Source organism: Diadema antillarum, unplaced genomic scaffold (genome assembly GCF_040938485.1).
Source record: "Diadema antillarum isolate AM-2024a unplaced genomic scaffold, OU_Dant_1.0 seq00001808_RagTag, whole genome shotgun sequence".
In the NCBI taxonomy this organism is placed as follows: Eukaryota; Metazoa; Echinodermata; class Echinoidea; order Diadematoida; family Diadematidae; genus Diadema; species Diadema antillarum.
In genome coordinates, this window is record NW_027272483.1 from 579,763 (window position 1) to 598,609 (window position 18,847).

The following is an 18,847-nucleotide window of genomic DNA, read 5'->3' on the forward strand; positions in this document are numbered from 1 at the left end:
ATTATTGTATATTGTAACGACAGTGATGAAAAGTGATGTAACTGGGAATGATTTTCAAGAAAAATATCGCACTGTAACGATTATGACTATTATGACAACTGCGCTGCTGATAAAATGACAATAACTCAGGCTCAGTTTGATAACATATTGGCAATCTATATATAGTGTTATCTTTTTTAAGGTTGATTTTCATTTTGTCATTGGCTTTAAAACTATTTTTAGAACAAAATTTAGCCTCTCCGGACGAGACTCTGAAATCTGCCTTGACTTTGTGCAAGACCTACTTCAAGACTGACGTGAATAGATAAATGCTATAAGATATCTGGATCTTAGACTACGTTATAAGAAGGCCCTTATCGAAAAGACGTGATAGGAAAAAAGTTTTTCGGAAAACACGTAATTAGAAATTGATGTGAAATTATACATTGATTTATTTTGACATTGGCTCTGTAAAAAAAAGTGATATGAAATGGAACCCGAAAAGCACTGTGAGAGCATAGCCCATACCACCGCCAAGCAGCTCATTGTCATCCACACTGTGATTTCCACCTTATTAGTCAGGTTTCAAATTTTGAGAATAGACCGTTATAGCGCAGGTAAAAGCACCAAATTTCGAGAGATGATCGCTAAGGATCTTCTCATACTATATCATTGGAGTAGGAACCTTCGGGATTTTTTTTATAGATAACATATTAGTGGTGTAAATGCTGAATTTCAAATCAGAAATTTTCGCGTCCACGAAACTTCACTTATTTGATGACAAGGAGCTACGATTCGCGAAAGCAAAATGCGCTCAATTTTTACACAAAGCATACAATGTCAGTGGTAATTCGTGGAAGTTTCAAAAAAACAAACAAACATCGGCTCCTTTTTGCGAAAGTTTCATGCCGCGAAAGTAACACATTCCTTTCTTATGTATCTGAGGGAGCTTAGTACAAACATGAGGTTCAGATTTGCTTTATTATTATTTTTTATTTGCATGGAACTGAAAACTTGAATTGAACCAAATCTTGAATTCCACAATCAACACAGCATTTGAAATGAAGAAATGGTTGAATTGATTACCAGTTTATAGATAGAAAATGCTGTTGAGGTGCTACGGTGTTATGTACTATTCACAGTTCAGAGGAACGTGTTGAAGAAGAAATCCACCCCAGTATAAATAAACTTCTAAAGAATGAGAAAATAATCCCTACAGAATGATACAAAAATGACAAAATTGGATAAAAAATAAGGAAGATATGACATTTGGAAATTTCAAATTTTTCAAGTATGTTCTATAATATGAAATTGGGAAAATTGTCATTTTTAGCTAATACAATATAAACGCATGTTGGACAAAATGTGAAATGTAAAAATGTATCTTCCTTATTTCTAACTCTATTTGTCATTTTTGTATCGTTCTGTATGGATTTTTTCTCTTTGTTTTGAAATGTATTCATTTTTTGATGTGAATTCTTCTGTAAATGGGCTGCGGATCGTTTTCTAGTGTTGGGGGGGGGGGGGTTCAAGAGTCAGTTATCTCTCCCCCTCCCCACATTAGAAAACGCTCCCAAGCCCTTTAACAACGCTTAACCATACGTAGCTCAGAATTGGGAGTAGCACTGTAACACCCCAACAGCATTTTCTTTTCTCGCATGTTGCTTTTGCGATTGTTGGTTCATGCACGCGAAGATGGAAAATGGAAAATGAAATCCAGCACTTATATCATAAAATAAAAAAGAAAAAAAAATCCAGAGGGCCCCTTCTCTAATATCAATGATACAGTAAAATAAAGAAGAAGAAGAAGAAAAAAAAAGGGATCATATCTCCAAATTTGGTGCTTTTATCCTCCGTGTAACGGTAATTTCACTTAGGCACCAGACCTCTATAATCTGTATCACAGTCCTATATCACCTGCATTACAAGATTGCCATTGTCTTTTATGTCTACAGTGGCGCTATGCAAATTAATGGGTGTGCCCATTGCATGTTTCCCGCTTCTGGAATTCGCCCACTGTCTGCTGTGTCTGTGTCTGCAGTTTAGCAATATACAAATGAATGGGATTTCCCCATGTCATGCATGTGCGAACCAAAATCAGATTTTGGGCCTAAGCTTTTTTTTTTCCCCCTTGTTGTTATAGCTCGTTTTGAAGGTGCTTAATGTAGATGATGCAACTCTTGCATCATCGAAAGTTTCGAGCTATTCAAAATGAACGCCATATAGGGGTACCAAAATCTGGAATTTATTTTGAGACAAAAAAAAAATGGTTTTGACCTATTTCGTGGGTGTTGAATCTGAATCTGGATAATGCAACTGTTGCATCCTTATTCTTAGATATTCAGGGTGGGCGTCAAAAATTGAGATTCCAATGGATTTACCTATGTAATGCCGAAAAATTGAAAATATTTGACGATTTTGCCTAATTTCGAGGTTGCTGAATCCGAATCTAAATGACGCAACTCTTGCACTCCTGACATATGCCAGAGGGTTTTGAGATGTCAAAAATGGAAGCCAGAATTGAATTTCCCATAGGTATATTGGTGAACAAGGTGAAAATTAATTGATGGGTTTGCCTTAGTCTCAGTTAGTTGAATCTGAAGGCGGTTGATGCAACTCTTGAATCCATAAAGATATTTGGTGGCAATTTTTATCCTTCATTTTGAATATTCGTGGTCATTATCAACTTTTCCTGAAAATTGTATCCAAATCTGTTCTTCACTCTCGGAGTTATTTTGCAAACACACGAACAAACAAATAAACAGACAAACCAACCAACGATTGCGAGGACATAACCTCCTTGGCAAAAACAGTTAGGTAAATTCAGCAAAATTGAATCATTCAACATAGTACTGAAGTTAAAAAGAAAAATGTGCTCAAACACTAAAGCGAAATAAAAGAGATGGACGATATGATTTTTCGCGTCCGTGATTGGGAGCAAAATTGATTTAGCGCGAGTATTTTCCATACTTAAATCGTTCCTTCGTGGACAAAATATGAAAAGACCTAAAACCCCATTTTGACGTTAGACGTCTTTATCAAAAAATTCACTTAGATTTCGTGCTCAAATTGGAAAGTGGACATAACAGTGTACCACCATACCAGATACGCAATCAATACCCCCTCCTTGTGCCTGCCCCACAGACAGAATACATTTGAACTTCCTTTTCTTACCAGGAAAGTGCTATATTCAACACTTTGACACTATTCTTGCAAACTTGCCCTTCTCGGTGCGAGAAAGACGGAATACTGTAGGCCCTTTATGTGAATCATCGTCACCTGCTAAAAATTAAATCACATTTCCCTCCCAGAAACGTAATGCGCCATTTTGACGGATTCTAATACGGCGTCTTTCAATCGATTTCTTTGCTGTGATAAACATTTTAAAAATTAATTTTGGAATTAATTCGCTATAATGTGATGTCCTTACTTTTAATTACTAAGCAGGATATAATGAAACACAACCTCATTTCTGGGTTTCGAAGAGACAAGAAATTAATAAATAAGTGAAATAAGTACATTAAACAGAATGACACCAAATGTATGAGACTACATTTAAAGCTCTGTACTTACGTCAGTTGATAATGAATCTATCAGTAGCTTCAGTAGGAATGTCCTTACTCTTGCAATGGTCAGCAGCAATTGGAAAACATTGTATGTTATCTAAAAGCACATCTGTTCATAGTGGACGAACGGAGGGGATGGAGCAACAGAACATACCAACCGACGCTCACAAATTGTGAACATCATCTAACTCTATCCCTTCCTCTCTGTAAGGAGCCAAGTAGTGCGCTTCTATACTCTTTGGTACGGATATTGACGTCAAGTCCTCGGGAATCGCCGCAGCAAGAGGTAATTGCGAAATATACATTTATGACACGTCAGCAAAATAATTTCACGGCTTGCCAGTGGGAGGGAGTAGTCTCGTCAAAACATAAAACACATTGTATTTGGACATGGCTTTAGCGAATGAAGAAAGATATGAGACTTTGGATCCTATACACGTAGGGTTCATGATGCGACAAACACCCGGGTACAATTGTCAAAAAGGAAGAAAGAACATTCTCTCAACTTGTCACTGAGATAATAGGTCAAACAGGTATATTCCTTCTCTGTGCCTTCTGGCGGAGCTAGGTCTAGTGCTTTCGATGTCCCAGAAAAGTGCATTTTGTATCTTGTGAAATGTTTACATATTCTTGCTATCGTTCTACTACTGTAACATGACGAGTTGTTATAGAAGTCTCTTTGAAAAGATTGTGGTCAATGACATTCAATTTTTGTTCTAGCAAAAGGTGCTGCCGCCACCAGGTTTGTAGAAACTTGAAATGTAATAAAATTTTTGAAAAAAAAAACAAGTGAATTTAGCCCCTACAGGAATCCGCTAAAAACCAGTAGGACCAGTAGGCTATTCTGTTGGTGTTATCCATGGCAAGAATTCAAGTAGAAACAAACATATATATATATATAGTCACCTGTATTTGGACAGCTTAAAGGAAGCCATTGTAAAAACTGGGAATGCATAATGAAATCTTCACAAATAGGCCAGTTGGTTACCGTACAGGAATCCAATTAAAACCAAGAGGACAATACATGTATGTTGCTGTTATGCAAGGATTCAGATAGAAACCAACATCACCAATAGAATATAGTAGGACAGTTATAATGCTCTGTTGGCATGAATGTGGACTGAAACAGTGTGTTGCTTTTCTGTTGGTTTTTTGTTGGCACATAATATGACAAGTACGCAAGTTTCATTAAAATTAATTGGTTCAAATAGGAAAACTGTAGATACCAAAGAACACAACAGAAACCAATAAAAAAAAAAATGCAGGAATTTCCTGAGAGAAGCTATGATTCGCGAAAGTAAAATACAAGCGTCTTGTACACATTACGTATTTATCTACACAATTCATTGAATGCCAGTACAATATGCTGCACACCACCATGTTCGGCAATTTGAGAAAGTTTTGTGCTGCAAAAAGGCTGTCGGTTTAATCATGATACATGTAGGCCTATCAGAATTTTCGTTTATATATATATATATATATATATATATATATATATATATACATATATAGTTTAAAGAGAGTCAAATATTATGTAATAGATTAAAATCTCAAGAATGTTCCCCGACATTGATAAGAAGTTATCAAGAGTACAGAATAACAAAAGAATACAAACAAAAGCACACAAAAAGGAAGGGTAGTAACAATTTTGTTTCATGCCGATCATTTTGCCCTAAACTGTCGTAGAGTTGAGTATGAACTAAAGTAGCTATATAGTTACAGGGAGGGATAGATACATAAAGGTAGATGAATAAATATTTCACTGTAGTTAATTCTGGTCAAACGAAAATGATGCATAGCAGACAAAGCCATTTTTTCCATTCAAATCAAATTTCATTTCCAATATAACATTTTCCCAATGCAACTCCAAAAAAAAAAAAAAAATGTAATACACCTGTATACACATACAATGCAATGTAATACACAAATGCATAATACATAAACAACAGCTTAGAGGCTGCGTTGTGTGTCATACACGTATATGGATACAATGAATACAATATGTAATTATACACATGAAACATAAGGAGAACACATTTTTAAGATATAAACGGAATTCCATTGAAATGCGACTTTAGATTAAAAGTATAACCGCTCATAGGGGGTTCGATTGAAAATTAAATCGAGTGAGGTGACATGTGAAAGGAGGTATGACATTGTGCGTGCGCTGTTGGAATTGCATTTTGTGACGGCTAACACAATCTAATGATAATTAGCAGCTGATTAGTGTGATAGAAAAACAGCCATTGTTTTTTTTCAAAATAAATGACTTTTATTGCTTGATGTTAAAGTTAATTGTTGATTGGAATACGGGCAGCGGTCATTTGATAAAATCATGGAATGAAAAATAGCGCACAGTATCATAATTAATAAACCATTTTATTATACCAAAAAAAATGATAAAGACAGAGCTCTGCGTTGGAAAAGTGTTTCAACATTGTTCAATGAGACAATAGGCCTGCTATGTATCACATGTGTATTGCTTTAATCTTGTTCATTTCTTCCCTACCAGAAAACGTGAATACAGCATTTACATATACAAGAATATTATCATTTTTCAAGCGATTGACTCTTTCAACTATACTTTATGCATTTTTCCTTATAACAAGTATAAATGATACAAAATGATAACATGTTTATGATATAAGGAATACCATAAATAATACGAAGGAATGTACTACCGTCGTCTCGACGAGCTATGCATGTTAGCAAAATCTTTTTTAACTAGATTCAATTTAGTTCAAATATATAACCTTTTCGACAATAACATCATGTAAATCATTATGTAAAACAACTGAATTGGAATTGAATTGAATTCTTTCGTATGCGTAACACACTTACAATGTAGTAACTTTTCGTTTTTCCCAGGGATTTGAGGAAATTCATTGCACATTGTATGTGATGCACATACTTCCTCTCTGTGTGTATGCAAATGATGCATAAAATGCACTGTAAGTCTAACACATTTATTCAAAGCAACAAGATCATTGCCCCATTTCATAAGGCCCATCCAAGTCGAACATTAGTTTCAAGATCCACTAAACCGACTTTTTTTTTTAAAGAGCCTCGGTTACTTATTTTGTAAAATACACTTATATTAGGATCTGAGACTTGGACCATGTAAAGACCACATTCCAGACACCTAATATGAACCCGACTCTTTATGAGAGCGCAGACGATTTTGAGAAGACTAAACTGGCTCCAGCACAATACAAAATCAGAGAGCTATGAAGACTGTACATTGTCCATTTTTCCATTGTAGCTCGTGCGGAGCACGCTTTGGTGATCACTGTTACCATGGTCACAGTGCTGAAGAACAGATAATAATGTGATGGTATTTCCCCGAGACAGTCGATTCACCCCATTCAGAAGAGGAAAATCACTTGGCTATGTCGACTGTATTGCAAAGAGTATTGTTAGCAAACATGTAAACAATAATGATAGACAGATCTTTACAGTCAGTGTGTGGAACTATATACGCACTTCTTTTATCTCGCATATGCAGGCTACATCAATAAGTACTATTAATTACTTTCCATCCGTCCAAAACGTACAGTTAAACAAAAATACAGTCAATTGTTTACACTATTTATGCTCAAGCTTTGCGCTGATTTAGTATGATATATTATGACGTCATTTACATGCCAAAACAAGAGGTACCAACCATGGCGTCAATAGTGACATTAAATTGTGCATGCTGTAATTACTTCAGCAACAGAGTACAAGTGTATAATACGCAAATGCAAACCATGTTGTATAAAACACTGTAATATGTAATACAACTTGTTCCCTTCCCCTCCCTTCCCCCCGCAAAAAAAAAAAACCAAAACAAAACAAAAGCAAGTTACAGTCGGACTTTCCGTACTGTTAACTTTCAAAATGATCGAACCATCTAAATGATGTTTCAGGGTATGAAACTATAAGTCGTTTCCTATACTATGAGTATCTTGCATAAAAATGCAATTCAATTTGGTTCATTGGTCATGGAGAAATTTGGATCTCTATAGAGTATATCAAGGATAAGTTTCCTCCAAGTTTAGCACTTGGATGATCTTGCCATCCATATGAATGAAAATATTTTGCTCACAACAGACAGGGCAACTAACGAATGAATTCAAATTCTGTGCATAACATTATATCAATATGTAAATGCATGAATATATAAACATATTAAATACATAAATACTATTGTTCATGAGCATCTTGATAAAAAAAGAGGAAAAAGAAGAAAAAACATAAAACGGAAAGTCTTTAACGAGGAAGAGTTAAATTTAGTCTTCCACGAGTGAATGATTTGATTATATTCTTTCTTCAATCATTAATTTTCACACCTTTGTAACAGTTGCAAAACTCAGACACCTGCTACCTATTTCAGTATTTTGATGAAATTCGGAACTCATTTCGTAAGTTGCAAATGAAAAGAAGCAGTCACTTCTTCAGATTTTTTTTTTTTTTTGTGTGTGTGTGCGAGAACACAATGAACAACTTCGTACAAAAATTTGTGAGGCGTGAATACAATGGACAAGGTGGCGTCTCGTTGCAAAACTTGGAGGGAGGATGGGACTTCTGACATGCTTTACAATGGCCCCCACTTTTCTGTGATCACTGAAGCAATGGGGTTTTCTGCAGGATGTAGGTAATAATACCCTGAAACTGCATTTTGAATGATATGCTATCTTTAAAGTTATTGTTGCAGAAAATTCAATTGTAATTTTGGGGACATACAGCAAAAGAGAACAGCGTAAAGAAGCTTTACTGCCTATAACGAGATATTCTGACCACCGGTTCGACGAGATACATCATATCTTACTTGTAGCCAAGCAACTTGCAAGTGTAGGAGTGAGTAGTCTCACAAATGGCAGAATACATCCGCTCAGCAGGGAAATGTTTGCTGTAGACATGCCAGACGATTGATACATGGTCGGGAGGCAGGACGAGCTCGATCACTAATGACGTTGAAGAGAAAGTAGAACATTCTCATTTTACTCGACGTTTGTTTGTCTGAGATGGTTATTGGATTCCCTATCGGCAGATGGTGGTCGCTCCTTTATCTGGAAGAATGATGGAGGATAACAAATGGAAAGAGAATCGAAGGAAAGAGTTAACTTCAGTGAAGAGGCCATTAGGATGGAATTTATGAAGGATTATACAAAATAAACAACGCGGAGAATTTGTGTCGAAATGCAAATCCTCGGGGATTCCCCATTGCGTAATCTGGGCGTCAAAGTCAGATTTTTGGCCTAAACTTATTTTACCGTCTGTCCAACGTTTTTGATAGTTATAAGCCTATTTCGAAAGTGCTGAATCTGAATCGGGACAAATTTACAATTTTACGTATTTCATCAATAATCCTTAGTCAATGACACACAATTAATGAGATAACTTCAGTCCTTTTCAGCATGTAGAAATTGAAGCAGTAATTCAACAGTCATTTATCTCTCTATTTCCTTTGAGATGTTATTGTCATTTTGACGTCAAGGTTCATTTGATTTTAGTGTCGAAGTGCATTGTGAACATATCAAATCAATACATTACTGCCAAAAGACATCTTTCCGTTCACCACAATAGCCCAAGCGACAACATTTACTGTATTTTAACACAGAGAAGTACATTTTCATTAATTCTGACCCTTTTCTTACCGATTATACATGGGAACTTTATTCCTATCCAGTCTACTTTTCATGGCTCTTTTAAGTGATGTTGATTCTCACCTTCAATTATTGGAGTCTCTCAATGTCACTGTAGTGTTGATGGTATATTGTTGTTCCCGTCGTTTGTCCAAGCTCGCTTCACTGTTGATTTTTGCTTGGCAGCGTTGATCAGTTCCCGTCAATGGTGAGATAGATCTTCTCAGATGAAGATTCGGGTCATGTCGGGCCTTGGTGTCGAACACTGCTCGCTTGGTATTGTAAGTGTTTAAGCTCGCAATGGGTTGCTTCGGCGCTTCAGGCGATCTCGCTCCCGGTGTCAACACGCACAATTTCCTTATGATCCTCCTACTTGGTTCAATACCGGACGATCCGAGCTCGATGTTAAGATGCTCTTTCATAACGCTATATACGAACTATTTCATCAGATTTCTTATTTGGCTTTCCAGAAATTCCGTAGATCCTGAGAGACTCTTGTCGACTGTAACGTTCTTGTTTTTCCTTCATGGTTTGTAAACCTACATCAGTAAGGGATTACTCAAGAGTTTTCCTCTAATCTGGAGGTACAGCCAATTGCAGCTTGATTGTCAGCAAACCTGCACATGACGCTAGAAAATGGATCGTGCTCTTTGCCACAATGCAGAACCTTCGTGTGAGGTTTAAAATGAAGATGACGCAATGTATCACTTTCCTTATCATGGATTCTACAATACGAAATGCAAAGAGTAAAATCGTGCGAAGTGACTTCAGAATATGTAATCCCTGCGACTTCAGAAAACGTAATTTGCTGATCAAATCATCCGATGTTTTAATGACTGTCCATATGACACGCATGATCGGCAGGAATTGGGGCACGTAACGCCATACAAAATGGAAGAATAAATAAGCTCGGCAGGAAAATAGTTGCTAGCCAATCAATAAGCCAGGCGTCTTGATCCAGGGCGATTTTAGAGGCAACGTCGAAGAGATAGTACAACAGGCTATCGCTCTCCATTTTTGTTTTCTGAGATGATTATTGAGTTTCCTTGGTAAATGGCGGTTGTTCCTTATCTGGAAAAAATAGAATATAAATCGATGAAAATGTGAAGGAGAGTGTGATGACATCACAATACCCTAACCACATGTCCGGTCAGGGGTGCTGAATCCGAATCTGGATGATGCAACCCTTGCACCCCTGAGGGTTATGAAATACCCAAGCTGGTCACCAAAATTGAACTTCCAATAAAAGTATATACATATAATTGGTGATCACAAAAAAAAAAATGGTTTGGTGGGTTTACCCTAGAAGAATGTCGCATCCATGAGATTTTCGAGATACTCTAGTCTTTTGGCACATCTTGAATGTCATTCAAGTCATTATCAACTGTTGTCGAAAATATTATCCAAACCAGTTCATGATTTTTTTGAGTTATTTTGCAAACAGACGGCCCCCAAAACAACAACAAAAACCAGACAAACAAACCAACCTTGCAAGAACATATTCATAACCTTAGCGGAGGTAATTAGGGAAATCCCGCAAAAAACAAAACAAAACAAAACAAAAAACTGTTGAACCAGACACCAATGTATAAAAAATGTGTTCAAAGTAAAGCCAATAAAAACAGATGGACGAAATGATTGTGAGTGTGTGTGTGTGTGTGTCTGTGTGTCTGTGTGGTGATTTGGAGCAAGATTAATTTAGCATGAGTATCTTAAATGATACATTTATATACTTCTTATGGTGAAACAAAGAGAAATAGAAATATGAATAGATAAGAGTCGGATTCTGGACGCGAGTGCCGCAGTCAGGTATTATACGGCATTCCTTCGTAGACAAAATACGAAAAAACCTAAAAAACCCATTCTGACGTAAAACCTCTATTCCAAAATTTCACTGAGAGACGAATTGGAAAGTCGACATAACTCGATACATCTAGTCCACATTTTCAGTTATTAGAGTGAAAGAAAAGTAAATAGGGAGTAAAATCTTGCGATCCGACAAAGGCTGAACATGCGAATGATCGTCACCTGCAAAAATTTGGAATCTAATTTCCCTTTCATCATGTTCATAAACATTGCGTGGTTTTGGCAGATTCTGATAAAGATAAACGTTAAAGATGATTACACCGAACTAAATAACATTATTGAGAATACATATAATGTAGCTTTGTACTTACATCTGATATTCTATCACTGGACTTGGTAGCAATGTCGTTATACTCGTAGATTGGTCAGCAGCAATTAGAGTACACGTTATGTGTTAGCTGAAAAACAGAAATCTAATTCTATCTCTCTCTCACACTGAATTTTAAAGGACAAGTTCACCTTCATAAACATAAGGATTGAGAGAATGTAGCAATATTAGTAGAACACATCATTGAAAGTTTGAGGAAAATCGGACAATCCGTTCAAAAGTTATGAATTTTTGAAGTTTTTGTGCAGTAACCGCTGGATGAGAAGACTACTGCAGTGTGTGAATAACTTAGATGTCACATGCGTACAACAATATAAGGAAAATATAAAGAGAATTTCACAAAATTTCTTCTTTTGAAAAAAGTACACATTCCCCCGACTCGTTACCGACAAATGTTATGGGTAATATTATTCCCCCTGCCTTTAGAAAGAGGCAAGTCAAGTGCTCTTTTATTATGCGCAAAAAGTGAAAATATGTTGAATTTTCTTTACATTTTCTTTATACTGTTGTACGCATATGACTCACAAGCTGTAGTAGTCTCCTCATCCAGCGGTTCCAACACAAAAATTTTAAAAATTCATAACTTTTGCATCGATTGTCCAATTTTCCTCAAACTTTCACTGATGTGTTCTACTAATATTGTTGCATTCTCTCAATCCTTATGTTTATGAAGGTGAACTTGTCCTTTAAAGGTTTTTCAAGTGCGATTTAGGGAATCCCCACACTGCATAGCAACAGCTTATTCTGAAATCATGATGCAACGTGTACAAAAAGTCCCTATTTTGACTGTGACTGACAACGAATCTTATGGATGATGTAACTCAATATTGTTGCCAGAATATGAAACTCCCATATATTTCTGTATTAATGATGAAATATTGAATTCTTGAATTACATTACATTATATCATATTATATTATATTATATTATGTTATATTATATTATATTATATTATATTACATTGAATTATTCTACTACTGTTGAAAGTTTGATACTGTCAAAATGACCTAAGTGCCAAAAGAAGACCACAAAGGCAACTGCAGCTGTATCTGCAAGTAAAGTATTTTTTGATGAAGAGGCTGTTGCTACAGCTCACCTCTTCTCTCTCTTTCTTCCGCATCTCCCTTCTTTCTTTTCTTAGTTCAGTTCAGTTCAGTTCAGTTTTTATTTCTGCATTTCAAAATCAATACAAATCAACAAATCAACAAAATTCTTACATAGTCATTTACACAGCTAATATTCGTAACATTTGGATCTTACATACATTTTCTTTCTTTTTTTTCTTTTTTTCAAGAACGAATATCATATATGAAAGGAAGCAATAGGAAATGATAAAAATGAAATGCAGGGGACCATCATCATAAGCTAAACTTGACGAGGAAGATGGCCCCAGGTAAAGAGATACATAAAGAAAATCTTGCCACTCACTGAGTGGGGGGTATTAAATTGTGCAAAGGGCACAACGAAGAGATACATAAAGAAAATCTTGCCACTCACTGAGTGGGAAGTAATTGTGCGAAGGACGTGCGGTGCAGTGCGGTGTGCATTGTGTTCGGATGAATCTTGGTTTGTCCGTTGAGTGTTATTTTGTGTATCAGTGTGATGAGGTGAATGTTACTTCAGTTATGGCCGTGAACTCATTGTTTAGGGTGTTTGTTGACCAGGTGGTATGAATATTTATGTGTCAGAAGTATACTGGATTATGAGGGTGTTTTTTAGTTCTCGTTTGAAAATGTTCAACGACGTACGTTGTTTTAAATTAGGGGGTAAAGAATTCCAAATATCTGGTCCATTGTGCTTTAATGATTTTTGAGCTAAAATGATTCTGGGGTTTTCGAGATGGTAATCGGACGACTGACGTGTTGGATATGAATGAACGGTGGAATTTGGAGTGAAGAAGCCATCAAAAATTTTTGGAAGACAATTAAATGTATATTTATACATAAAAACAGCAGTTTGAAAGGTGTGAAGATCCTCAATTTTCAATGTTTTTAGTTGACGAAATAGGGGATTGGATGGGGATAAGTAACGGGAATTGGTAATCAAACGTACAGCACGTTTTTGGAGAGTAAAAATTGGATTAATTTTAGTTGAGCCACAGTTTCCCCAAACGATATTGCAGTATGTGATATGTGGTAAGATCAATGCATTGTATAGAATAGTCAGGGAATTTTGAGAAATGAAGTTTTCAGTCGATATAAAATTCCTACAGTTCTTGAGACAGACGTGTGGATATTATGAATGTGATCGTTCCAAGTTAAACTCGAGTCAATTGTGATTCCTAAAAATTTAGTAGATCTTACTTCAGTTAAGGATAATCCATCAATATTGATATTATAACTGCTGTTAAAGTTCTGTAAAGCAGTAGGTTTGAAACGTATAAAATTTGTTTTAGAGACATTAAGGGATAATTTATTACATATAAACCATTGGGAGACTTTATCTATTTCCGTGTTCAGAGTATTAAACAGTGTTTCGAGGTTCTCATGGGAGTAAAAAAATATTAGTATCATCTGCAAAAAGTATAAATTTAAGAGTTTTTGATGTATTTATTATATCATTAATATATACAAGGAACAGTAGGGGGCCAAGAATTGATCCCTGGGGAACACCACATACAATATTAGAATTCGGAGATTTAGATGACTTAAATAGTACATATTGCTTTCTGTTGGATAAATAATCAATAATCCAAGAAAGTGCTAAACCACGAATACCATACCTTTTTAATTTGTAAATTAATATATCATGATCTATGGTATCAAAAGCCTTTGATAAATCCATGAAGATTCCTATAAAATGTTTTTTATTTGCAAAAGATTCAGTAATCTTATCTAACAATTGAATTATAGCTAAATCGGTGGAATGGCCCTTTCTAAATCCAAACTGATTAGGTATAAGTAGGTCATTTACATGAAGAAAAATGTACAGGCGTTTATGAATAATTTTTTCCAGAATTTTAGAAATACTAGGTAATAACGATATTGGTCTATAATTTGTTAAAAGAGAAGGATCGTCTTTTCTTTTGAAAATTGGAACTACTTTCGCAATTTTTAATGAGTTTGGGCATATTCCAGAAGACAGTGAAAGATTGAAAATGTAAGATAAAGGTGTGGTTATTTGTTTGATGATTTTCTTCAGTATATAAACACTTATTTCATCATGGCCACTAGATCTACTTGGCTTTAATCTGTTAACAATCTCCAGTATTTCTTCCTCATCTGTTGGGGTAAAGAAAAGGGATTTGTCGCAGTTTGGTGGAAGAAATTCAGTAAAATTTGAATGAACATGTTTGTTTTTTATTTTTGAAGCTAATTGGGGGCCAATATTTACGAAGTATGAGTTAAAAGCATCAGATATTTCATCAGGGTTTGTGAGTTCTTTGTTGTCATTATAAAAAACGGACGATGTTTCCTTATTATTTTTACCTGTTATTTCATATATAGTTTCCCATAAACCATTTACATTATCCTTTTGATTATCAAACTTATCAGAATAATACATTTTACGAGAAATACGAATCAAATTACTGAGTATATTTCTATACTTTTTGTAATCTGTAAAATGTTTTGTATTGTGGGTAGTAATCGCCAGTTTATACAATTTATTACGGGTTTTTATTGAATTGATGATTCCCTTTGTAATCCAGGGATGTTTGTTCTTTCTACGTGTTTTTTTCTTAACTAAAGGAATGTTTTTTCGATAATAATATAAAAGTTTATCTAGAAAAATATCATAAGCTTTATCGGCGTTATTTTGAAGATACACTTCTTGCCATTCTTCCTTCACTAAATCAAGATTAAGTAATTCAATATTCTCGTCTGATTCTTTTCTGTACATTATCGGCCTGGGTTTTAAAATACTTTTGACGTTTTCAGAATAACGAAGAATAATGAATATCGGTAAATGATCAGATATATCATAATATAAGATACCATTAATGAATTTATTTACAGAAAAGTTATTAGAAAAAATATTATCCAACAAGGTTCTAGATGTTTGGGATATTCTTGTTGGGTTATCAATATGGGAATGGAAAGCATATGAAAAAAGAATAGTTTTTAATTTTACCGCTAAAGTATCTATTTTCGTCATGTCAATATTATAGTCGCCCATAATATAAATTTCCTTATTTTCTTGTGTAATCGTGTTGAGGCATTCATCAAAATTTTCTAAAAACGTTTCGGTTTTATGATTTGGTGGTCTGTATATAACACCAATTATCTTATTTTTCATTTTATCATTGATGATTTCCACAAACAGGCTTTCACAACCTTCAATATCAATATCAGTTCTTATTTTTACTCGCAATTCGTTATATATATATAGGGCTACCCCTCCCCCTCTACCTCTCTTACGATCAGAGCGAAATATTTTATATCTATCAAGGCTAAACAAATTTGGAGACGTGTGCCCTAGCCAAGTTTCAGTTATACCGATTGCGGAAAAGGGAAAATTTTGTAAAGAAAGAAGAAGTAGTTCAAATGAATCAAAATTTCTGTTTAAGCTTCTAGCATTCCAGTGGAATAAGCTAAAATCTTTAATGGGGTTATAATTAGTGTCATCATTCCTATTTGTGGAATTACTACGGGAATTATTAACATGACTTGCTGTGGAATCAAGTGAAGATTTGAACATATTATTGAAATCCGAAATAGTGTAGTATTTACTGTGATTACTTATGATACCCTGGTCAGGATGATCGTTGTTATGAGTCATTATGAGGATTTGAGTGCAAAGTTGAGAATGGATGTTCTGGGGCCATGTATTTTGTGTAGTACGTTGCAATGTCTGTGCGTGAATGTAAATGTGAGTGTGTGCATGTGTGGGGGTGTGCAGTGCATGTGAGTTGATAATAACAATAATGATACTGATACATATACAATAGAACAAATGTTACATCATATAGTCTCGCTAAATTTATGTCTACAAAAGTAAATGGAATCCTCCTACACTTAACGTTGGTGAGGTAAATTCGTATGCGTAATATGAAATAACAATGATTATAAAAGAAGACAAGGCGCTTATATGGTAATAATAGAAATATAATTACTCCAATAATAGCATACGAACGAGGTGTTCTAACAGTTAAGGTAAAAAAAATTAGATTGGTTGTTTTACAGAGTCATGCTGACAAGCCCCTTCGAACGTCTATGCATTTACGTAGAGATAGTTTGTGAAGGTGAGACATGAAAGAGGAATGCACATCTGGAGAAAAATTCTTGTGTCAGACTACAATGAAAGGGTTCACAAGTTTACAAGAGTGCAAACGGAACATTCTTGAGTGATTTATAACTGTGCACGGACACAGTCTTGACAAAAATAAAGAATTTTTATGTTATACAATAGAACAAATGTTACATCATGTAGTCTCACTAAATTTATGTCTACAAAAGTAAATAGAATCCTCCTACACTTAACGTTGGTGAGGTAAATTCGTATGCGTAATATGAAATAACAATGATTATAGAAGAAGACAAGGCGCTTATATAGTAATAACAGAAATATAATTACTCCAATAATAGCATACGAACGAGGTGTTCTAACAGTTAAGGTAAAAAATTAGATTGGTTGTTTAACAGAGTCATGCTGACAAGCCCCTTCGAACGTCTATACATTTACGTAGAGATAGTTTGTGAAGGTGAGACATGAAGGAGGAATGTACATCTGGAGGAAAATTCTTGTGTTAAACTACAATGAAAGGGTTCACAAGTTTACAAGAGTGCAAACGGGACATTCTTGAGTGATTTGTAACTGTGCACGGACACTGTCTTGACAAAAATAAAAAATTAATTCTGTATACATTATCTATTGGTAGTTTAGGAAAATCCAGACCAATTGTGACCCGCTACAACAAAATGATCCTAAAGTCGGGCGAGGTCGATTATTTGAAAATTGCATGATATAATCCCCTAATCTTTCTGCTTTAAATTGATATATAACACATTTTATAAAAATAATCGGCTGCGGAGATATCGATGTTTAAAAGAGAGTATGTCGAGACGTCTGGAAAATCACTGTTTCGAGAAAAGCGCCCTAAAAGTCTTCCTTTCGACGCAATCGCGATCAAGGGACATGCAAGTCAGTTTTCACCTCTGGACAATAGAAGGTAAGCCCCTAGCAACCCCCGAAGAGTTCATTCAAGCACATCAGCGTCGGCGGTCTCCTCACCAACCAATCAGTGACCAGGATGTGAAAAGCAGCTGAGCATAGCGCACTCCGCCCGCACGCACCAGTCGACTGGGCAGTGTGCGAGCTTTACGCTTCGGTTAGCAGCAAGCGGCAAACTGATCAATGAGATCACTCTGGTCGTTGTTAGGGGCGGAACCTATCTGTGGCACTCAATCCAAATTTTCGAACCAGTTTCTGCTTCGTTGAAACGCCAAAAAAAAAAAAAAACATGGCTCAGAAAAATGCTATTTTTTATTTTTCCTTTGATCATTTTGCTTCAAAATTTCGACAGATGATAGAAGACATGTTAGACTCCAATAATATATCAAAATCAGAAAATCGTAAGTTTTGACCAATTTTAATGCTCTGACTTCAAACTCGATTTTCACGGCTTCGACCGTGCGCGAAGATTAAAAAAAAGAATATCTCAGTTGCTATTACTGAGTCATGCTGCTCAACCCCTGCCAACGAATGTGCACTAACGGAGAGAAACTTTGTGCAAAGTTCATGCATTCTAAGTAGTAATATGACAATAATAAAATTATATTTCATTAAATCCAAATGGAATGATGTGGTGGGCGTAAATCCACGAAGACCTCTTTAAGAAAAAGAAAAGAAATGTGTTAATTTTGGTTTTGCCCCTTTGACTTTGACTTGTTTCATGGGGGGGGGGGGGAGACAAAGCAACGATAAAAGAAAGCTCTTCCACATAATAAAGACATTCGTCGTGGATTTGTGCTCAAACATGCAACAAATGATATAAAACGTTGTTCGTTGTACATGATTTTCTGCGTATTTCGTTGGTATACTGTACTCCCTTTGGCTATGTCATTTTAATGGCATTCCAAGATATAAGTGCATAATGTATCTATATAATAATATACACAATAAGATTTGTATTATATTGGTACATTGCTGGTGAACACAGTAAGATTTGTTTGTGTTTATATATTGCAGATGTATCAGCATGATTACAACGTCATACTGTGTTGGGGAGGTCAATAAATTAATGTATACGGCAATTTTGAGTGTATACCTCGCTTTTTAACAGTATTGAGTACAGGCATAATCATACAGTAATCTACAAGAGTTACAGGGAGTTCTGCCACAATAACAGAAAAAGCAGTATGCATGTTTTGACAAAATGGGTCCTATTGGGCAGGACAATGGCATCCTTTACAATAATATCATTGTCTATTAAGGTAAAGTTTATCACATCAATTGACCAGATCATGCAGTACGATCTAATTTAAGGTCATTACAGCATTTTGGTAACTATACACAATGATCTATACACATGTTGAGCTTTT